The following is a 23,795-nucleotide window of genomic DNA, read 5'->3' as shown; positions in this document are numbered from 1 at the left end:
GAAACACACTGCAATCATCAGAATCTAAAACATCAGCTTGCTTCTCAGGTCAGTGGTGTCCCCCGCCCTCTTTACAGCTCCATTTAATTCTCTACACCCTCAAAAGCTCTCATGCTGTGTCACTTCTACACGCCTGTAATCCCAGCCATTTGGACGCCGAGGCAGGAGGTTTGCAAGTTTGAGGCCAGGCTCAGCAACTTAGTAAGACCCTAAGCAACTTCGTGAGACCCTGTCTCAAAACAAGGAATAAAAAGAAAAGACTGAGGATATGGCTCAAAGTGAAGTCACCCCTGGGTTCAATCTCCAGTACAAATAAATAAATAGTGCAAAGCTATCCACCAGCTTTCAGCTCCCTAAAGCCCTCATTAAAGGCAGTGACAAATTTTGAAGACCCAGCCATGGAGTTACCTTTTCTTTCCTACTCCCCACCCCCATGGCTGCTTAGAGAAAACTAAACAGACTAACAACAAAAAACTCATTATTGACTACAGCACTCAGGCTTCCACACTCACCTGACCCCGGGTCAGCCCCTCTGTTACCAAAGTACGCCCAGCCAGGAATGCGAATCCTGCTCCTCCAGTAGTCAGCGCCTAGATATTTAGAAAGAAAGACCACCAAGTATGAAACTCTCTGGGTCTCTTAACAGAAATGCTCCTCCTAATTTCACCTGTTTACCCTCTTTAGACCCCTTCCCTGGAGGGATGCTCTCTCCTCCAAACTTGGCAGAAAGGTTGGTGGGATCACCTGGCAAAGATTATAGGTAACTTCGCTTGTTTATTTCCAGGGCATAACTGACAAGTGAGACCGGACACGCACAAACTTCGAACGTGCATGAAGCTGGGTCTAAGCGAAGTGTTTGGCAGATCCCAAAGCACTGGATTCCCCACGCGGATGATAAGTATCGGAAACCCGCACCCTCATTGGACAGGAGCTCAGTCCAGACTTCTGCCCTCACCGCTCCCCCAGTTTTCTTCCTTTTTTTAAAAAAAACCCTCCCCGCGGGGGCCCCCACGCATGCATTATTCTCCTAACCATGCAGCACGAGGGCTACATTTTTAGAAAGATTGCTTCCTTGAGCAGACTCACTTATGACACCCCCTCAACCCCCCTCCAAAAAAAAAAAGCTATTTCCTGCAGCTGCTCCAACAGTTTCCAACTTGGGGGAATGCCATTTAGGTGCAGAATGGGGAGCCCTCAAAAGCCAGGCACAGGAGTCCAGGGAGGATATCTGGGTTTGTTTGGGTTTTTTAAAGCCTGAAATGAGACCTCCAAATAAACTGCCGGCAGTAAAAGAACCCCCACATACATGCCAAGTGCATGCAAGAACTCCCAGAAAGTGGGGCAAAAACTTCTGCGCCTGGGGAGCCGATGCCAACTCCCTGCGCCCTCTGCCCGGCCCCAGCCTCTACCTTGGTGCCCAGGGAGCCACTCCGACTTGGGGGAGCAGGATGAGGAGAGGGGTTAGCAGCCGCTAGGTAATCCCATGTCTGCGAAAAGGGAGCTCATTCCGTTAGGATGGAAGCGGAACACCCACACCTCCTCTCAGCGTGCGCTTTCTCTCTCTCTCCACCCCCTGCCTCCTCCTCCTCCACCACCACCACCTCCTCCTCCACTCCTCCCACCCCAGCAATCTTGAGGAAACGCTTCAGCAGAACATCCACGTGGTTACAGCACTTTGAAGTGGCTCCCGGCGGCGCTTTATATAGGCCGGGAAGCTCCCTGGGCAATGCAGTCCGAGTGCCTGGTCGTGCCAGCTCCCGGGGCTCCTGGGAGGAACTGCAAGTCCCAGAATCCCCGGGCTGGGCTCTAAATAGATGCGCGGCGGGGGGGGGGGGGGGGGGGGGGGGAGCGCGGCGGGGGGGGGGGAGCGCGGCGGGGGGGGGGAGCGCGGCGGGGGGGGGGGAGCGCGGCGGGGGGGGGGAGCGCGGCGGGGGGGGGGGAGCGCGGCGGGGGGGGGGGGGAGCGCGGCGGGGGGAAACGTCCTGCTGGGCTGCCCCGCTGCAAAGTCGACTCTGCTCCGGGACCCGTCGGACTTGCAGCTCGCGATCCCCCTGGACACCCATCCCGGGACGCCCCCAACCCCTGGGACTTTTCTCCTGTGGCTGTGTCCCTTACCCTGAATCCAGGTGACACAGGGAACCGGGAAGCGGGGAGGGGCTTGAATTTCTGCTTTGGGAAGTTTTTTGTTTGTTTGTTTGTTTGTTTTTTAACAAGCTGTTGTCCACCCTTACCCCCACCACCCCCTCTTTGGGTCCCTAAGCCAAGAATTTCAGAAATCCGGGGCACAGAAACGCCAGTGTTTGCGGTCAAGGATTAAAGGCGCGAGGTTGTCTTTATTTAATCTGCTCTGCCCTGCTAGTGTTTCTTGAAAAAACAAAACACAAAAAATCCTAAGTCTGGAAGCGACGGTCCACGCAACCGGGAACAGAGGCTGGTCGCCTGAGAGCACTTTTCTGAACTGCATGCGCCTTTCGTCGCCCGGCAGGAGGTAAAGGAGCGCAGACCTCTCCGGTGCGCAAATAAAGGAACCGTGTTGTGACTTTCCAGCGCAGCGATTGAAACGCAGAAAACAAATAGAAACAGCAATCTCGTTTCTGAGCCTGCTTCTAGCAGACCCCCTGCTCCTGGAAGCTGTAAATGCTTAAGTAAATAAGCCGCAAACCAGAAAAATAAGGGCTTTGAACAGAGCCGCTCACACAGAGATGCGCGTCCAGGTGAGGCGCCCTCCCAGCATCTCCAAAAGGGGCGAAATGGATTTCATCCCACTGCCAAATAGTGTTTGAGGTCTCAGGCTATGAGATGGCGTGGGCTCTGGGTTTTGGAAAGAGAGGAAGGGCTTTGCTCCCTACCTCAGATGACGTGTATTCATTCCACAAACGTTTCCTGAGTGTCTACTGGGTGCCAGGAGCTGGGGCACAGTGGGGAGCCAAAATGCAATATGGCATCCCAGACAGGCGCTGCCTGCTGCTGCGTAAGACCTGCAAATAACAACAGTAATAATAATAATGATTAAAAAGCTGCTATTTTTTCGAGCCCCAGACCACGTGCACTTTCCATGCATCTTGCATGGAAAGTTTTACCATCTCTGAGTGTATTTTATTATCTTTGTCTGGCAGGTGCACAACTGAGGGCTCAGAAAAATCAGGTAACATCCCAAAATGTCACTCACAGAAAGTTAAATCCTTGCATGCTTGCAGCCTAGAGTCTGGCTCCATCACCAGTTCCTTAAACGGTCTCCCTCCACATTTTAGCAGCAGTCTTTGAGCCCTTAAGCAAGTCATTTTCATCTGTTTGCTCCTGTTCTGCCACCAGAGAGGCAATTACTCATTAGAATTTGCCTACTTTCTATCTGGATCACTTGACAGAAGAGCCTTGTGAAGTTTTAGGTACAGATTAGAAATGCACCACCGGTAACAAATTATTACTGTGATAATAATGCCAAAACTAATAATTAGTGGCATTTATTGGGTGCATGCCACGTGCCACTCATTGTTTTAAACTGTTTATGTATAGCACCTCACCAAATCCTATTAGTGACTTTTTTCCCCCTTTTTCTTTCTTTCTTTTTTAATCCGTGAGAAAACAGGCACAGAGAAATTACATCACGTTCCCAAAGTCACACAGATGGCTGAGCTGAACTCCCAAAACCTTGACCTTTCTTACTGCCCTCAACTGGCTCAGAGAGTTTAAACATATGCAATGTATTATTTAAGGCAAAGCTCTTAAAACCAATTTAGGTTCATTATGTTTCCTCCCGCCCCTCCTCTCAGGACAATCCCTCAGTTATTGGGCACAAGAGTCTAATGCCAATGTCTCCCCTATCATTCCCCATCATCAAGAACACCTCCCAACTGCCACAACAAAGGAGTACAGAGCTTTATCTGTTCTAGTGAAAAGCACCTGTTCCATTTTCAAAGGATTGTCAATTCTACTTTGCTAGCAAAGAAAACAAGTCTATGAAAATGTAACAAGTAAATCAAGAAGGGTATTCATTTCACATGCTTCTAACTCAGAAATGCAATGAAATTCGTGTGTGAGTTTTCCAAAGAATATTCCCATATATTTACGAGCTGGAGTTAGGCAGCTTTCATCTTGGCTGTACAGTGGACATTTGTCCCCTGTTTGCTTTACCACTGTTTTTCCTCCAAGTTCACAAGTTTCATTAAAGTCCGGGACCTTGTCTCACTTATGCTCACATATCCCACTTTCCCCGACCCAGCAATACTTAGTCTTCTACTTTCACATTTTGGCAGATGTAAAAAAAAATTGTTGAAGCCTTTAAAGGAAAGGTGTGTCAGGCATATGGCAGGCAGCACGACTGTATTTTTGAGCAATGGAAATCTCCCAGCCCACTCATATCATGGCCTGCTTTCTCTGGCTGTTTGTGCATGCAGTTCTTTTCATCATTTGGCAAGTTCTGGAAGCTGCTAAGTCACTAGGAAGTAATTTTATTAAATTTTGCTGTGATGCAAGAGATTCTCTGTGACGTCGTATGATTGATGAATATCAGAATAAAAGGGTCATTTGCACACTATTCAACGTGTAAAGTACACATTAAATTTCAAAGATAGTGTCAAAAAGAACAACATATCTCAATAATTTATATATTGATTACATGTTGAAATTATAATATTTTGAATATATTGGGTTAAATAAAATAGATTATTCAAGTTAATTTTGCCCATTTCTTTTTAATTTTTTTTTACCATGGCTACTAGAAAATTTAAAATTACATATGAAGTTCATATTATATGCTTTGGGAACATAAAGATCTAGAAAACTAAAAACCTGATTCTCAAGATTAAAATTTAAGATGATGAGCAGCCACGAAAATTGCTGTTCATGACTGCCCTTGAAATGCCCATTCAGGGAAGTAGATGGCTTCGCAGAGTCAGTATAGTGTTATAGAGTGAGCCAAAGTCTGAAGAAGGCTCAAAACTAGCACACCAGCCTACCCCCAGGGAAGCCCTACAAATAGAAACAGGTTTCATTAGCAGTCTATGGCTGAAAACTGTGGCTGAATTCATCTGCCAAGATGCCCACCCTCAAGTGTTGCCCTGATTAAAAGGGCAAGATGTGCTGGAAAAAGGGGGACTCAGGGGGAAAAACATGGACTTAACACATAGTAGCACTCTTAATATCCAGGTTTATGTTGCTGAGTTGATTGACTGGGTGATACCTCTAATCCTTCCCCTGCAAATCCAATGAATCAATGTGTTATAGGACAGGAAAGGACTCTCAAAGTTCACCTGAGCTGCACAAGAATAAGAGAATTATCAACTAGTACAGAGAAACTGATGTGTTCTGATTCATTACTCCCTTCCAAACTAAACCTCTGCTTCTCGGGACAGCACTATTCCCAATTTTTTCCCCAGGCAGGAGACTTCCATTGCCTGTGAATATCACAATAAGCCTCACATGCTTTAGTTAATAGCTTCTTTAAGTCACTCTTAAGTGGCAAGACAGAACTTATAATACTCAAGTCATAACACTCTATCTATTTTTTGGTGCTAACTTATTACCTGGTTTGATAGATTGCCATTGACCGTGAGAAGTGTCAGCAAAGAGAAATAGCTACTATACAGCCAATACCTATATGGTCTTTCTTGGTAACTTTACCCATTTCCTGTGGTGGTGGGGTGGAGTCAGTCTAGCTTGAGAATTTTATAAAATTCATGAATGTTTGTCCCAGCACAACACAGACACTCAAAATTTTAGCCACTCTGAGTTTTTTTCCTAAACACCCACAAGAGTAGATTATCTTCTAGGTCCATATATATATTTTTAGTCATAGGTGGACACAATATTTTATTTTTATGTGGTGCTGAGGATCGAACCCAGTGCTTCACGCATGGTAGGTGAGTGCTCTACCTCTGAGCTACAACCCCAGCCCTGGCTCCATCTTTCTGTGATTTTATCTTGCCAACCTGATAAGATCTTTGAAGACGGGGACTTGGTTCTATATTTATATGTCTTTTATAGCACCTTTGTCAGATCTGGATAGAGTGTGTGTGTTCAGCTTTAGCAGCTAATTAACTATTAGGGCTACAAGAGTTCACTGGAGAAATGAGCTACAAACACATTGCAGTCCTACTTGAGATGGGAAGAATGTAGCTGGTATTCCAACAAGAGCAGGAGAGAGAATCATGTGGTATGGAGATAGGAAGAGGAAGACATTTTCTCAGTCCAGTGTCCTGGCATCCTATGATGCTGGGACAGGTCATATTTGTGTTGTGCTATCTCTGGAGTGCAGAAAAGGTTGCTCTTCAATCACCTTGTGAGTGGTGGGAACTTGGATAAATTATCAACAACTTAACATCTGGAAAGCAGCCTCGTAGCTACAAATGAATGCAAACCTGGGGCTGGGGATATAGTTCAGTGGGTAGAGCATTGCCTAGCATCGTGTGAATGGCCCAGGGGTTGATCCTTAGAACTGGAAAAGAAAGAGCTACACTTTATACCATCTCTGATGGGAACATTGTCAATCTTGTCTACAGTCACCTAAGCAAAAAAAGAGAGCTGCTAATATTTTTGCACATTATTTTCTTGTGAAATAGGCAGAATCCAGGGTTTATTATCAACTCTGTCACTTTTCCCAGTCTCCTGCTTCCCCTCTGTAAGACTGTCATTGTTATTTGCTCTAGTGGACAAGCTGGATCTAGAGCTTTGGAGTCTTATTGTCTTATCCTACTGTTCCAACTGAAGTGAAATCTGTGTGTCAAAAGAAAAACACAAAGCTCTTCATTACAGAAGAATTCAGCTAGTAGATGTAGGAGAAATAATAAATCTAAAAATCACCATTCTGTAGCTTCCTGTGGAATACTTTATTTAGACTAAGATTTCACAAAGTATAATCTCATGCTATCTAAAACTCACTCTCGGCAAAAATGCCTATTTAATTTATAGAATACAAAACATTTAATAATTTTCTATGTTTTTTTCCTAAATTCTCTACAGAATTTACAGAATATAGAATATTACTTCTTTTTATATTTACACTTGTCTATCTTCCTCAAAAAAGCTATGTAGCTTTTGATGATGATGCACACCAATAGCTCCAGCTACTGAGAAGGCTTAGACAAGATGATCAAAAGTTTGAGGGCAGCCTCAGCAACTTAGAGAGAAACAGTTTTGAAATAAAATGGAAAGGGCAGGGGTGTGTAGCTCAGTGTTAGAGAGCTTGTCTAGCATATGCAAGGCCCTAGTACTAAAGAAGAGGAAAGAATAAATGAACTTTGTGAAATTAGTAGATATTTCTACCCCCTTCTGTGAGAGTTTCACAGGTAGGCTGTAAGAGTAATTATTTAGCTTTTGGGGTTTTGTATGTAAGAAATAAATTAAAAAAGAAAGAAAAAAAAAGCAAGCTAGTTACTCTAACTAAGCAACTTTTTATATCAATAGCCTCCAAGTTATGAATAATTCTATTACTATAATACATCCTTCTTAGGGTCTTTTCAAATCAACCAGAAGAGCAAAGGGAATTATGTATGTGAAAGGGTTAATGGAAACCCTGAGAACTTTTGCTGGCTTCTTAATGATCAACAGACTTAGTCACTAACCCAGGAACTGAATTCTACCTAATTCAGTTACCAATCAAGGGTACCACTTCTTTCACTTCCCGTACCAATTACAGAGACTCAAAAAATAATTAACTGCTTCATTTTGTTCCCTATTAATTTTGTTCCCAGATTTTAGGTAGTATTTCCCTCTAGTTGTATTTTTAGGATATGAGCAACTCATGAGGCTAGCCCAGGTGGAGAGCTGGAGGCCTGTGAAACAAATCTTAAAGGTAGGTCCAACCCAGGGAAGTGAGATTGGATGGGTGGAGGGTCAGGAGGAAGCATCCAGGGACATTTTATTGCTTGAGTGCTGGGCTGTCACTATTAGATTGATATTTAATGGGTAGCTACCTACTCTAGCAGGTGCTACTCTGGGTACTGGGGAAGATGGAAAGAAGGAGTAGAATGCAAATTATTTTTGCTGTCATTACTTTCCTTGCAAAAAAATTTCAGACAGGATGCTTAGAGGATGACAAACAGGATGCAGAGGCAGAAGATGGCAGGTTCAAGGCCAGGCTCAGCAAGGTAGCAAGGCCCTAAGCAACTTAGCAAGACCCTGTCTCAAAATAAAAACTAAAAACTGTGGCTCAGAGTTAGCATATTCCTGGGTTCAATCCCCAGTACCACAAAAACAAAGCAAAACAAAACAAAAAACTGTACCTGTGACAAAGATGATTCTTTGTCATTGAAACATTTATATTGAACATAGAAAGTGAAGAAAGTTGCTTCTGAGTAGCTTCTCTAATCAACAGTTCCCTTGACCTATCTTTTTTTTTTAAGAGAGAGAGAGAGAATTTTTTTTAATATTTATTTTTTCAGTTCTTGGCGGACACAACATCTTTGTTTGTATGTGGTGCTGAGTATTGAACCCGGGCTACATGCATGCCAGGCGAGCACGCTACCACTTGAGCCATATCTCCAGCCCCCTATCTTTTTTTTTTACATTGATAATTGTGATACCTTTTAGGAGGAGGAGAAGGATGAAGAAGTAGAAAGTGAATGTATTTTAAAGGTAGTCTAGGTCTGAGTCAACATCTGAAATACCTAAGAAACAGAAAAAACTGACTATCCTTGAAGCCATTCTGTAAAGATCAGTTTTCATTAGGAAAAAAATGTTTTTAATTCTATAAATTTTATCATCAAAAATCAATAAAGGGGGCTGGGGTGGTGGCTCAGTGGTAGAGTGCTCACCTAGCATGTGTGAGACCCTGGGTTCGATCTTCAGCACCACATATAAATAAATAAATTAAATAAAGTTAAAAAAAAATCAATAAAGGTATTCAATCCAAGTGCAGTGGGGCACACCTATAATCCCAGCGGCTCAGGAGGATGAGACAGGAGGATTGTAAGTTCAAAGCAGCCTCAGCAACTTAGTGAGGTCCTGTCTCAAAATAAAAAGGTCATAGCTCAGTGGTAGAGCACTTGCTTAGCACATGCGAGGCACAGGGTTCAATCCTCAGAACCACTTAAAAACATATAACTAAAAAACAAAAGGTATTGTGTCCACTTACAACTAAAAAAATAATAATAATAATTAAAAATAAATAAATAGAGCTGAGGATGTGGTTCAGTAGCTAAGTGGCCATGGGTACAAAACAAGAAGAAGAAGAAGAAGAAGGTATTCAAAAGAAAATAGTTAATGCTTCTTAAAGAGTCCTTCTCATAGGAAAAGCTAGTCCCTTCTTTCTTAGATTCTGAATACAATGTCTTGTACCCGAGGAAAGAAACATTGAAACAAGGCTCAATGAAAGAATTTTTATATAGTAGCAACTAAATATATTTGTTTTTTTTTTCCAAAAAATGATTCAGGTAAGAATTCACTAATTATTTTTAACTTATGCATCACTGAACAATTATTTGGCTTTCAGAAAAAGCAAAGTTGTAAAGGCCATCTGGTTTTGGTTAGAGAATTGAGATGAGAAGTGACTATTAGAATAATCGTTGTATTACAACACTTGTCCTGGCTTTTCTTTTCTTTCTTTTTTTAAGAAGTTGTACATTCTGACCCCAAATCACTATTAGAAACTAGATTCTCAGATTAAATGGGCTTTTATTTCCCTCCACTTATTTTCAGAGCATAACACAAGGGAAGAGACACCGATGCTAAAAGAAAATGGGATTTCTTACAATGCTAACCTATTTGGGAACAATGATTTGAAGCAATAATGGTACTGGTGATGTGTTAATCCACAATGCAAGGTAAAGTAAATAGAAAAAAAAAAAAAAAACCTTTTCATGTGGTCTATGAAATAACTTTTCATCAGCAAGTAAAGTTGATGAATTGCAGCCATTAAACTATGAATCTTGTTTTGTGTCCTTCCAGGTAAAATGTGGTAGAGTTGGGTGTGGTGGTACACACAAGTAATGCCAAGTCCTTGGACGGCGGAGGCAGGAGGATTGCAACTTTGAGACCAGCCTGGGAAACTTAGTAAAATTCTGTCTCAAAATTTAAAAGAAATAAAAAATAAAAAAGGGCTAGGTATATGGTCCAAAAAAAAAATTACAGTGTAAGAGACTCTTGAGGAAATGAGAAAATGAATCGTAAAGTTTCCCTTAAAAGTCGACTTCCATCATGCCCCCGGAAAGAAGCCCACTCAGGAAGAGAAGAAAACTTTTTTGCATATAGAATGGGATACCCTTTAGACACATGTATTTGGCAAATATCAATATCCATCAAACACTCGATAATAAAGAGATTTGGGTAGAACTGATGATGAATTTTAAATTAATTTCTGATCTTGGGTCCTTTTTCCAAATTAATTTCTGATCTTGGGTCCCTGTTTCTACCACATGCTTGGCACATAGCAGATAGTAGGTCTTTGTGGGGCAGAATGTGTTGATTTGATACATGCACATACTATATAATCATCAAATCAGGGCAAATAGAATATCTGTCATCTAATGTATTTATCATTTCTTTGTGGTAAGGGCATGAAAAAAATCTCTCTTCTAGCTATTTTGGAACATACTGTCATTATTAATGGTCTCCTCCTGTTCCACAGAACACCTGAATTTACCCTCCTATCTAACTTTGTACCTGTTATCAAGCCCTTTCCATCCTCCCCTCCCCAATCTCTGGTAACTACTCTTGTACTCTCCTTTTATGTGGTCAGCTTTTGTAAAATTGACATATGAGCAAGATAACTCAGAATCTTTTTTTTCTTTTCTTTTCGAGACAGAATCTCACCACATTGCCTAGGCTGGTCTTAAACTCGTTAGTTCAATGATGCTCCTGCCTCAGTCTCCCCAGTGCCGGTCTCAGAATTTTTCCTTGTGTCTAGCTTATTTTGTTTAACATAATGTCCTCCAGGTCCATTCATTTTGTTGCAAATGACAGGATTTCATCATTTTTATGACTGAATAGTATTCCATTTTACATGTGTATACCACATTTTCTTTATCCAATCACGTTTTTTTCTTTTATCCAATCATATGTTATGGGACATTTAGGCCTATTCCAAATCTCCAATATTATGAATAGTGTTGAAATAAACATAGGAGTTCAGATATCTTTTCAATATACCGATTTCATTTCCTTTGGATATATGGCCAGTAGAGGATTTGCTTGATCATTAATATTTATACTTTTAAGTTTTTTGAGGAACCTCCACACTATTTTCCAAAATGGCCAAGCTATTATTACATTTCCACCTTTCTTCATCCAAGAAATAGAGTTAAATAAAACACATCTCTTAAGCTTATAATGAGGATTTAAAAGGTTGGTCTAGCGGCTGGGGTTGTGGCTCAGCGGTGGAGCACTCACCTAGTATATGTGAGGTACTGGGTTCTATCCTCAGCACCACATATAAATAAAATAAAGGTATTGTGTCCACCTACCACTAGAAAAAATATTTTTTAAAAAGGGTTGGTCTAGGCAAAGCACTGAGCACATAGTAAGATTTTAATAAGTAGTTTCTATTATAATGCATTTACCATTATTATGATGATTAAAAGACAAGCTACTGAGTGTAATAAACCTACAAGGCACCAGAAGAACACCCACAGACAAGCCATTTGTAGACAATAAGTGTGCCCTCACAAGCTGCTCCCCCACAACACTCAAATTTTCCACCTTACGTCTTTTACTCCAGAGCACTCTGGGAGGAAAGAGTCTGAAAAAAAAATCTTTAGCCCCCAAAGCAGAATGAAGAGGAAGCAGAAAGTTTTCACATATTTTGTGGAAAAAAAAATGTGTCCAACAATAGAAAGGAAATTCATTTAGGTGTGATGCAATAGCTGTAGAAATGAATAGAAGTAAACTGGACTAGGAGCAAATTAATTTGCAAATAATTGAAGAGAATAAAAAGAAACTATGCCAGGCTCTCTCCTCTGGGAAATTTAACAAGAAAAAAAGGGTTTGGACATATATATTATTTTTCTCTCTCTCTTCCCATTCTAGGATAATTGATATTACCATTGTGTGAACAAAAGAGGTCACCCCTGGAAGGACACCCTTTTCTTTCCATTATGAGGAATTCATTCTCTGGGTCACAGGAACAGAACAGGTTAGGCCATTGGGAAAGTGGGATGTTTCTATGAGTTCCCTGTGGAAAAATGTGCCTGGGGGAAATTAGTCACCAAGCTCTCTGTACTCATGTGATCACATGCAATCAGATAGATCATAAGTAACCTCATGGAAACTCAGAGCAGGTTTGAAGGAAAGTCAAGAACTGCTGTCGCCATTTGTCCCGAGAGCAAATCAGAAGCAGAGATGGGACTCGCACGGGTTGCTTGAAACCTGAGCTTTCTTTTCTTTTTCTTTTGAATCCTGAGCTTTATTTTTTCTTTCTTTGTCGTCATCTTTCTTTCTTTCTTTTTTTTTTTTTTTGATGATACTGGGGATTGAACCCCAGAGCACTTTATCATTGAACTACATCCCCAGCCCTTTTAATTTATCTTGAGACAGGGTCATGCTAAATTGTTGAAGCTGGCCTCAAACTTGTGATCCTCCTGCTTCAGCCTCTTGAGTCATTGCACCAAGTCCTGAGCTTTCACTCACTTTGTCTGTGATTCTCAAACTATGGTTTTTAACATCTGCAGCAGCAGCAACATTACCTGGGAAGTTGTTAGAAATACAAATTCTCAAGCTACACCTCAGATCCACTGAGTCTGAAATTCCAGGGGTTGGGGGCAGGGACAGGTAGGCAGCAATCTGTATTTTACTTAGCCCTGCAGGTCATTCTGAGGATCCTGAAAAATCAGCAGCACCTGGATATGCGATCTATGTACCATGCTTGTAATTAGGGAAATGGAGTCTGTCTGGAAAATGACTCCAGAGCTCTGAGTTGCCTGGCCAGGAACAGGCAGGGGCTCATGCTTCCTGTTTCTCAGTTGGAGGCTGCAGAATTTCCATGGTTTCAGGGACCACCTCAAGAACCCCAGGGGCTGGGCAGTTTGGCAATCTTCTGAATTCCCTTAAACAGAGAGCTCAGACTATTCTAAGCACCATGGGTTATGAATACCATTAGCCCATGCAGATCAATTACTCTCCTCTCCCAGGGAAAAAAAAAGTAGCAAGGGGAAGAGGCTAAGGAGATAGACAGAGTCCCTCCAGTGGCACACAGCTCCTCTGTGATCCAGCTGTGTCCCCGCCGAAGCACATCACCTCCCTCTTCCAAGTTTGCCAAGAAAATGGAGACTCATGCATCTGCTGGCCCTTCTGCCCACAAGTTCCAACCTTCACCACGTGAAATTGCTGGAACTGAAATATATATTTACACTAGTTTCCTCTTGCTGCTGTACAATACGCACAAACTCGCTTTCAATGATACAAATGTATGGCCTTACAGTGCTGTAGGATCAGAATCCCACTTGGGTTCCACTAGGCTAAGATTCACGTTAGCAAGGCTGTGTTTCTCTCTGCATGTGGGGGGCTCTCAAGGAATCTCTTGTTTTGTCTTTCCCAACTTCTAGAGCCCTCACACATTCCTGGCCTTGGCTCCCTTCCTCCACCTTCAAAATCCACACTGTGGCACGCCTGACCATTCTTCCACAGCTGCATGTCACTCTAGGCACTGCCAGGGCTGGTTTTCCTGCTTAGGAGGACCCTTGTGGTGGGACATTGGGTAATGTTAATGCCCCCCATCTCAGGGAATCTAATCTGATCACATCTCCAAAGTCTCTTTTTGCCATGTAAAGTAATACATTTGTAAGTCCTAGAAAAGAGGATATGGACATCTTTGGAGGCAATTTGTCTACTTGCCAGGATTTTCTCTTATAGTATAGGGCAGTCTTCTCTCTTAGAGATTACATTTGCAAAATTCGATAGGAACAAGAAGAGAAGATGAACTCATATTTTATTTGTCAATTAGCAAAGTGTGGAAAGGAATTTTCCCTTATTAATTTACTGAAAATACAAACCTCTAATTTTATTTTTTTTTATTTTTTGGGGGTACTAGGGATTGAACTCAGGGGTATTTAACCACTGAGCCATTTCTCCAGCCCCATTTTATATTTTATTTAGAGGCAGGGTTTCACTGAGTTGCTTAGCACCTCACTTTTGCTGAGGCTGACTTTGATCCTCCTGCCTCAGCCTCTGGAGCCATAGGGATTATAGCTGTATGCCACTGTGCCCTTTTAAAAGGAGGGAAATGGAACTGTACCAAATTATAGGTATTGACAGCTCATAAAATATATCCAGATTTCAGAAACCATAAAATGGGAAAGAAGCATCTCTTAGAAGCACCGTGATGCCACAGAATTATCTTCTAGTGTTCATGTGTCTCTTCTTATACTTGCACACTTGATCTCAGTAAGGCACTGTTAGGAAACAAAGAAACTCAGGCTCATGGAAGTTTAATGTATATAATGAGTCAAAGTCCAGTTTTCAACTCAACTCCGTGGCAAGTTCCACCACATTAGGTGAGGCTGCTCCACATAGGAATGATGGTTTTCATCTGCCTTGAAAGAAGGTATTCTGCACGCCTGTAATCCCAGCGGCTCAGGAGGATCCCAAGTTCAAAGCCAACCTCAGCAATGGCAAGGCACTAAGCAACTCGGTGAGACCTTGTCTCTAAATAAAAAAACAAAACAGGTCTGGGGATGTGGCTTCGTGGTCGAATGCCTGCATGCAATTCCCAGTACTAAAAAAAAAAAAAAAAAAAAAAAGATCATGAGTTCAAAGCTAGCCTCAGCAACTTAGCGACTCCTTAAGCAACTCAGGGAGACCCAATCCAGACAAAATATAAAAAGGGCTTGGGGTGTGGGGCTCAGTGATTAAGTGCCCCTAGTACCAAAAAAAGTTGTTTTGTCATTGATCTTCCAAGTTTTGGTCACAGACTCACAGGAAACCAAATGACAAGAATTTGTGCATATGCTCAGCATTGGTGGAGGCTTGGAAGAGTATGATGCATATTTGTGACTTTTAAAGATATACAGGTGGCGATGTGATTTACTCTGCAGTTTTCTTTGCTCATACACTGGCTCCATGGCAGCATCTTGACATTTCGTTTTCTTAATAAATGGATATGAATAAAAATGCTGTTATAGAAGCATCTGGAATATCTATCCATCTTGCCTTTACAATTGAGCTCTGTTTCTTGAAAAATCTGGGACTCCCTTCTCCCTTGTGTTACTTGACTTCGAACAGTGCGAAAGCTAGGATGTTACAGGGACCCAGGATGGGGATTTCTGATAATATTCCTTCCTGTTTCTTTCCAAAGATACATAAAGCATGTTTTGCTTGATCTAAATTTCTTTTGGTCCCATTCTCACTTCTTCTCATCTTCCTTTCCAAGTACTACTGTCCAGGAACATCCAGAAGATAAACATGGTAAGTTTGGAGAAGGGTAAGTTAAAGCTGTATTAGAGTTGTTAATTACAGAGCCTACCACACCCCCAGCATTGCTAAGAGGTGGTTGGGGGGAGCCTTACCCAGCACAGGTACTGAGGGCTAGTGCGGGAGGCTTACTTTAAGAAAGTGGCAGTTATAAAATATCCAGATCAGTAGAATCAGCATCACCCGAGGACATGATAGACATGCAAATTCTTGTGACCCATTTCAAGCATTTGTGGACAAGCCCAGCAATCATTGCTTTCAAAAGACTTTCTAGTGCCAGGTGAGGTGTGGGTGGCTCAAGCCTACAATCTTAGCTACCAGGTAGCCCTAGGCAGGAGGATTTATAAGTTCAAAGCTAGCCTGGGCAGCTTAGTGAGACACTGCCTCAAAAGAAAAACTAGGGACTGGGGTTGTTGCTCAGTGGTAGAGTGCTTGCCTAGCATATGCAAGTCCCTGGGTTCGATCCTCAGCACCACATAAAAACAAATAAAATAAAGGTATTGTGTCCAACTACTCCTAAAATATAAATAAATACACAAATAGGAAAAACTAAAAATGGTAGGGCACCCCTGGGCTCATTCCCCAGTACTGTGAAAAAATAAAGATGCCTCTCTGTGATTCTGGTGCAAGCACCATGTCTGCATGACCTACTGATTGGATAGAAGATGGCCAACCTGACTCCTCTGAGGGAGGTGGCGTGAGGAGGAGGAGCAAGGCAACCCAGGGTTCCCCACACTGGCAGCTGCATGGGGAAACAGACAGTTAGCAGCAGCTGAAGGAGACTTCTGCTTAGTCACAGTTCCTGTTCTAGCATGCTCTTGACCTTGGTGGCCACCAAGGTGGCCTAGCTAACAGGAAGGGGATGCAGGAACCATGTGGGCTGAGTCCCACAGGAGGCAAATTCTCTACCATTAACACACAACCTGGCCCTCTGACCCTCTTTCCCATAGTCTAACCCTTGCTGATGCCACTGTCACCACACCAGTCTCTTAGCTGTTCAGTGAATACACAAGGCACTTCCAGACCCAGGGTCCTTCAACTAACTTCATTAGAGAGAAGTGGCAGCCAGGGCTATAGACAGGAGAAGGGGATGTAGCTTAGAGGTAAGACATTTGCCTCACATGAGTGAAGCCCTGCATGATCGTGTGATCCCCAGTACTGAAGCCAGAATTAGACAGTCAGTCTAGACAGGTAAATCGAGTCAGGTAGATTAAGGAGGCCAATTTTGACTGAGTCCAGGAAGTTGGAGACTGTCCCCTGAGGGATTGAAATGTTAATTCCTTCAGAGCCCTTCCTCCACCCCAGATCAAGAACCTGCCCCTGCTCCAACCTGTTGCTAAGGTAACCCGTCCCAGGAATAGCCCCTCCCAACAGGGAGCTATAAGGTTGTTAATTAAAGTGTCCAGGGCTGCTCCATCCCACCCTTTCCCCTTCCACCCACCTGTTTCCCACCTTTTGGCCATCCCACTGAGCATTGGGGGGGGGGGGCTAGTCACATAGGGAAGGAGAAAGATAAGGGGGTAAAGGCCGAGAACAAAGGAATCCTAGGACATATAAAAAGGGCAGAACAGCTCGCCTCTTGGAATACCAGGATACCAGCTATGGTCCCCTTCTCCCTCCTGGGAGAAATCTATGTTACCCCTTTTTAAATAAACCCTGCTTTATCTGCTTGCCTCCCTGTGCTTCTCTAACATTCAAACTTCAACGTGTGAGGGAGCAGGACTCAGTCACCAATAACCGGCAGTATCAGTAGCACCCAAACCAAACACCTATGCACATACAAACCAAAGGAAACAAAAGACTTCTATCTAAAGGTTATAGAAACAGATAAGAATTTTTGGGTTGGGGATGTGGCTCTGTGGTAGAGGACTTGCCTTTATGCCTGAGGCCTTGGGTTCCATCCCTGCTGCGCCCCTCCCCTGACTCAGGCAATGGCAAGGCCCTACTGAGGTGGATGGCGCAAGGCGTCCATCCTCTGGAGGAGCGCAGTATGTTTCTGGGAATGGGCTGATTTGTTTTTGTATTCCTTTAATAAGTATACTTGTGACTTCTCATATGACCATTAAGTATGAAGGAAAAAACATGACTTTCCCAATTAATACAACTACTTCTAAAGAATGGATCTGTTTGCTCTAAATGCAATGATTCAGCTGTGGAGTGTAAATTGTTAATGTCTAATGAAAAACTCCCTGTATTCCTGTCAAGGAAGTTTTTGAGAAATTAAATTAAAATCTAGAGAAGAAAAATTAATGTTAAGAAGACAGATTAGTGCTTAGTACTGGACAACTTGTTCTTGTTCCTGTGCACAATGGTTTGTGCTCTTACTCTTGTTTGATTAAAACTAATAACAAGTCAACCACTTGCCATAACCATGGCACCGGTTCCAGTCAGTAAGTCAAGAAAGAATAGTCAAGGTATAGGCCAATAGTTTGGGACATTTGTAACTATTATTAAAAGTTAACTAAGCAAAAACAGCTCAAAGCAAAACACGAACTGAAAGTACAAATGTTTGCTTATGTATAAGCCAAGATACATTCTTCTATTCTGATTGTAGCTAGGTAATATTTTGTTTCTTTGAATAATGATTCCTGTTTTGTAACCACAAAGTACTGTGAGCCTGCCAAAATGAAAAGTATATATGATCAAGTTCACAAGTAAAGATTGGGATCAACACCTGCACTTTGGTGTCTGTGTTGTTTCTCCACCCCTCTTTCGCCAACTCCTCACCATCCGTTCGTCTCCTGAGACCCCCTGTTGGAGCTGGTCTCCGACACATCCCCAGCCCTGAGAAAGGGAAAACAAAGCTTGCATAAGGACCTCAGTGGGAGACAAGGCAGGAAAACATCTAGAATATCACCCTAATTTATACAGAGCTGACTGCGCAGAGGCCTCTTCACCTAAGCATTTCTCAGTTAATATTTTTCACTTAGAGACCACAAAGAAGTTCTATGATGGACAAAGAATGCTCTTCCTGGGGAACCCACAAAGCTCCATCTTTGACAGTGATTCCTAAAAACAGCAAATGTTTTTGGAGATATGTTAAATGAAGGTTAAGCCTTACATACTTGATCTCTTTTAAGCCTCATAAAACCTCTAAGGACGGGGGTCTGTTTGTTTGTTTGCAGAGCTAGGGATTAAACTAGGACCCTGGGCTCTGATTGTGGCTCAGCAGTAAAGCACTTGCCTAGTGCAAGTGCAAGACACTGAGTTTGATCCTTAACACCACATAAAGATAAAGAAATAAAGGTATTGTGTCCAACTTCCAAGTAACAAAACAAAACATAAACCAGGACTTCTGGCATGTGAGGGAAGAGCTCTACCATGGAGCTGCACTCCTAGCCCAAGAAGGAGGTATTATCATTCTTAAGCACACATATTTCTAGTAAGTGGCCATTTTTTTTTTTTTTTTTGTGTGTGTGTGTGTGTGTGTTTGTGTTGAGGGTTGAGCCAAGGAGTACCTTACTGGTTTATCCCTGAGCTACATCCCCGGTCCTTTTTAATTTTTATTTTCATACAGGGCCTCACTAAATTGCTGAGGCTGGCCTGGAACTTGCCATCCTCCTGCTTCAGCCTCCTAAATGGCTGGAATTACAGATATGCAACACAGTAAGCCGCCTAATTTTGCTGAGACATAACCTGTTAAAAAATGAGATTATTTGGACACTGCTTATCGTTTACCTAATAGTAAAGTTAGTTTATCTTCTATAATGGCTTACCTGAAATTACGTGAGAGCCACTGCACCCAGCTAAGTGACCAGCTTTGAACACAGTTCTGTGCTAGTCTGCAACCTGTATCATTTTCTTAAGAATTTTCTTCCTCTTCGGAGAAAGATAATGATTTCTGTCATTTACTCATATATCCATTAATTCAAGAAATGTGCACCCTGAGGGCCTATCATGGGGCCGACCTTTGCCACGTTGTGCCTGAAAGGCGCGTGACTCACCTGAGGTGGAGATTCAAACAAGAGATTTATTGGGGGGCTGCCTGAAGGGAAAGAAAAGGAGAGGCAGAGAGAGAAGAGGAAGGCAGAGAGAAAGAGAAAGAGCAGAGAGAAGGAGAGAGAGGAGAGAAAGAAGAGGAAAAGGGCAGACAGCATGAGATTGCAAGCTTCCGCTTAAGAAGGCTTGCGTAAGCCATGTGGCGGATGCTGATTGGCAGGGTGAGGCTCTTCCGGTTGGCGCCTTTTGGAGAGGGATAAGGGATTCCATGATGTTCTTGCGAGATGTAATCTCGTCTTGCAAGACAGAAGTTATACTTCAGCACGCAGTCTCCCACACACCCAACATTGCCAATATACCCGTGAACAAAATATCAGGGTCCTCACCTTTATGGAGCCTCTAGCTTAATGCTGTCACAGGACTAGAACAGAGACCTTCAGGTTTCTGCTAAGCAGTTGACCCAGCGTGTGCTGAGACTGACCATTTGAAAGAGATGAATAAAGATGACCTTTGACCTCGACTGTGGAATATAGATTGTGCACAGTAAATACATAAAACTTTGGTTTATACATGCATCTTGAAGCCTCATCAATGATGAAATGGGCAGAGCACAGCTCGCTCTTGTCAACTGGTTGCAATTGAATGAGAAAATGTGTAAAAACTGCTGTAAAATAGCCCACAAGGAGGAAAGGACTTTCTTTTTTTAAATTTTTTAGTTGTAGAAGGGCACAATACGTGTATTTTATTTATTTAGTTTTATGTGGTGCTGAGGTTTGAACCCCTGTGCCTCACACATGCTAGGCAAGCACTCTACAACTGAGCTATAACCCCAGCCCAGTAAAGGACTTTTCTTAAAAAAAAATCATGTTAAAGCCAAGAGAGAATAATAAAATAAACACCTGGATACTCATCAAGCAGCTACAACAGTCATCAACTGATGGCCAATTATACTTTTCCTTAGCTACTCATCTCATTGCCCGTTTTTGGGGAGACAAATTTTCAATGACATATCTTTTGCTCCACATATATACCTCTAAGAAAGGGATTTTTTTTTCTTTCTTAAATATTTATTTATTTATTTATTTATTTTTATGTGGTGCTGAGAATGGAACTCAGGGTCTCACACATGTGAGGCATATGCTCTACCACTGAGCCACAACCCCAGCCCCCTCTTATTTTCTGAGAAAATAATTTTTAAGGAAACACAGTCACAAATACTATTGTTACTCCTAAAAACCTAAAATAAATTTACAGTAATTATTTTTTTCAAATATCATAATTCAATTCAGCAATCACATTTCCATTCTTATAGGCTAAATGTCATTTTAAAAATCCATTCAAAAATCCAAAATTTAGGGCTAAGGATGTAGGATGCTTGAGGCTCTTGCTTTGATCTTCAACAGTGCAGGAAAAAAAATAAATTCTAAGATTGTGAAATTGGAAGATTTTTGAGTGCTAATGTTATGGTCAAAAAGTTTGGGAGTTTGGACCATTTTGGATTTTGCATTTTTATATTAAAAATTAAAAATGCTTTACCTGTGAAGTCTATGCCAGAACTCCAAAACTGGAAAAAATCTAACATTTGAAATACTTTTAGTTCAACTAGGCATGGTGGTGCAAACCTGTAATCCCAGTGACTCAGGACACTGAGACAGGAGGATCAGGAGTTTAAAGTCAGACTCAGCAATTTAGTGAGTTGCTAAGCAGCTCAGGGAGGCCATATCTCTAAATAAAATACAAAATAGGGCTGGGGATGTGGCTCAGTGATCAAGTGCCTCTGAGTTCAATCCCTGGTGCCAAAAACAAAAAGTGAAAAACAAAAACTTTTAGTTCCAAGCATTCCAGATAAGAGTAGACAATATTCCAGATAAAAATAGACAATATTTCTATTGATTCACCAGGTGGTACAGATACTGTTGGTGTGGGATAAAACTTTGGGAGGTACGATTTGGCATGTCCTGCAGCCTGGATTTCTCTAACTCTATCCCTTATTCAAACTATCTCAAAAAACTTTATATCAGTAGGGCTGGGGTTTTAGCTCAGAGATAGAGCACTTGTCTAGCATGTGTAAGGCACTAGTTTTGATTCTCAGAGCCACATATAAGTAAAATAAGGGTCCATAATTAAATAAAACAAAGGTCCATCAGCGACTAAAAATATATACAGATAAATAAATTTTATGTCTTCAGTTTGAATCATTATTTAGATAAGGCTTGCGTGTTGCATCCGGGTGCTGTTTTTGTTTTTTGCCTGTTTTTTGATATAGGGTCTGGCTATATTGCCCAAGCTGGTCTCCAACTCCTGGGACTGAAGGGATCCTCCCACCTCAGCAGGCTAAGTAGCTGAAACATTGCCACCAGGGCAGACGATTGCTAGGTCAATTTTAATCAGTAGATTCTCTTTTCATCTTTTAATTTTGCATTTTGTTGCTCCTAAAACTGAACAGTGCTTTTTAAAACTGATGTACATTAGAATCATCTGGAGATTTTTGTTAAACCACCCATTACTGTTTCCAGAGATTCAGTCAAGGCTACATTTCTTTGCTTATTTATTTATTTACTTTTTGGTGGGGGGTAAAGGAGATTGAACCCAGGGGCACTCAACCACTGAGCCACATCCCCAGCCCGCTTTTGTATTTCATTTAGAGACAGGGTCTCACTGAGTGGCTTAGTGCCTTGCTTTGAACTCGTGATCCTCCTGCCTCAGCCTCCAGAGCTTTTGGGATTAAAGGCCTGTGCCACTGCCAGTGGGAAAAGTACATTTCTAGGGCTGGGGTTGCGGCTCAGTGGTAGAGCGCTTGCCTGGCATATGTGAGGCACTGGGTTCCATTCTCAGCAGTGTATATAACTAAATAAAATAAAGGTCCATTGAGAACTAAAAAATATTTAAAAAAAAAAGACAATATTGATTCACCAGGTGGTACAGATACTGTTGGGGTTTAAAACTCAGAGTTTGAAGTTAGATTCCCTAAGTTTAAATTTCGCTTTTGACACTTTGCTGCCATGTGACTTTGGGCAAAAAACCACTCCATGGCTCTGTGAAACCCATATCACTGGAGAAATGTGAGGATGAAAGGAGAAAATTTTGAGAAATAAAGGGCTGTCCCTTTAAGGAGAGCGTGGCCTCGTGACCCACGGCTCGTGGAGCAACGTAGCTGCGCCTGCGCCAGGGCAGGCTGGTGAACGCCGCCCCGCGCCCGTTCAGGAGCTCCTGCTGCCTCTGCTTTTGCTGATGTGCGGGGCGGCGCGGGGCGAAGAGGCCAGACCGGTGCGCTCGCGGCGTCCCTCGCAGGCTCCTGCGGCTGCGGCATGCCTCAGCGACCCGGGGCCCCGGCAGCTCCTCAGCCGCGCACCGGTACTCGCTGGAGGCAAACGCCCCGAGCGCGCTCCCAGGAGAGCGGCCGCTGGCTCCCTCCAAGGTGCGCCCTCGACTCCCCTCTGGCGGGTGGGGGGGGGGCTGCCGGGCTCTAGGACCCGGTCGCAATGGGCGCGGTCAGGGGAAGGTTACCTGACGGCAAGTCGAGGCTATAGCCACACCCGCGCCACGCACCTTCCCCTCCCATTCGACCGGGCGCACCTCCTGCCCGCACCTCCATAGGGCGGGCTGCGTCCTGGGGCTCCCGGGTTGTGAGCCCTGGACTCAGTTCCCCGCCTTCCTCCCTCCCCCGTCCCGAGGTCCACAAGTGAATTTTAAGTTGGATAAGTTCGGGTTAAAATCCACAATTCCTGTCTTACTAACTCTAGGGAAATTAGGATCAGCGTCTCCAACTTTGCACTGCACTGATTTGCAGTCGCCTGCCTTGTATGGTGTGCTACCTGAGGACAAGGACTTGTCATTTTATTCTGTCACGTTGAACACTAGGAAGGTCTCAGCCAACTGGTTGCTTTATTTTGTCTTATTTATCTGTTATGTCTTGCACAGTGGCTGGTTGTGGAGGGGCTAGGGTTTGTACAGAATAAACAGCAATAACAACTGGTGGTACCCATCCTACCTGCCAGCGATTTTGCATTCTGGTACATCTGAGGCAAACCTAATGCCCCTTCTTGTATACCTCGTGTACCCTATTCTTTTTCCATCTCAGTTTTCTTTCCTTTGGTTTTTTTTCTTTTTTTTTTTTCTGGACAATATTCAGGATTTGGGTGAGAGGTAGCATCCACTACTGGTTTACCTGACCTCCTCTGCTTTCCTCCCATCATTATTTCCATATCCTGTCCCAGTACTATGTGTTAATTTTGACATAACAATAACTAAGAATATTTGTCTCTTCCTTTAACTAGACACTGAGGGTGGTGGAAGTTAGGACAATAATTTAGTCTTTGAGGTATGGAGTATAGGAGGTTGACAACTGGGCTTCTCATTATTTCTGTACACTTTTGCCTTTAAAGTTTTCTGGTTTTTTTTAAGATAATGTGGGCAAGGGCCTCATTATTGGTGTTTACCTTTTATGGAGGTCCTGATTACTTTTTTTTTTAGTTGATATTGATCATACTTAATTTTAACCCTCTCTAAGTTATATGCTA

General features: G+C 42.7%; 1 pseudogene; it reads left to right on the top strand.

The window, feature by feature from the left end:
• Positions 1-9,143: 9,143 nt before the first annotated feature.
• The window catches only part of LOC143389833 (formylglycine-generating enzyme-like), a 55,978-nt pseudogene continuing 41,326 nt past the window's right edge, over positions 9,144-23,795 (top strand).

Source organism: Callospermophilus lateralis, unplaced genomic scaffold, assembly GCF_048772815.1.
Source record: "Callospermophilus lateralis isolate mCalLat2 unplaced genomic scaffold, mCalLat2.hap1 Scaffold_66, whole genome shotgun sequence".
In the NCBI taxonomy this organism is placed as follows: domain Eukaryota; kingdom Metazoa; phylum Chordata; class Mammalia; order Rodentia; family Sciuridae; genus Callospermophilus; species Callospermophilus lateralis.
Note: the sequence above shows the minus strand (reverse complement) of the source record. Positions and strands in the feature narration are given on the sequence as shown.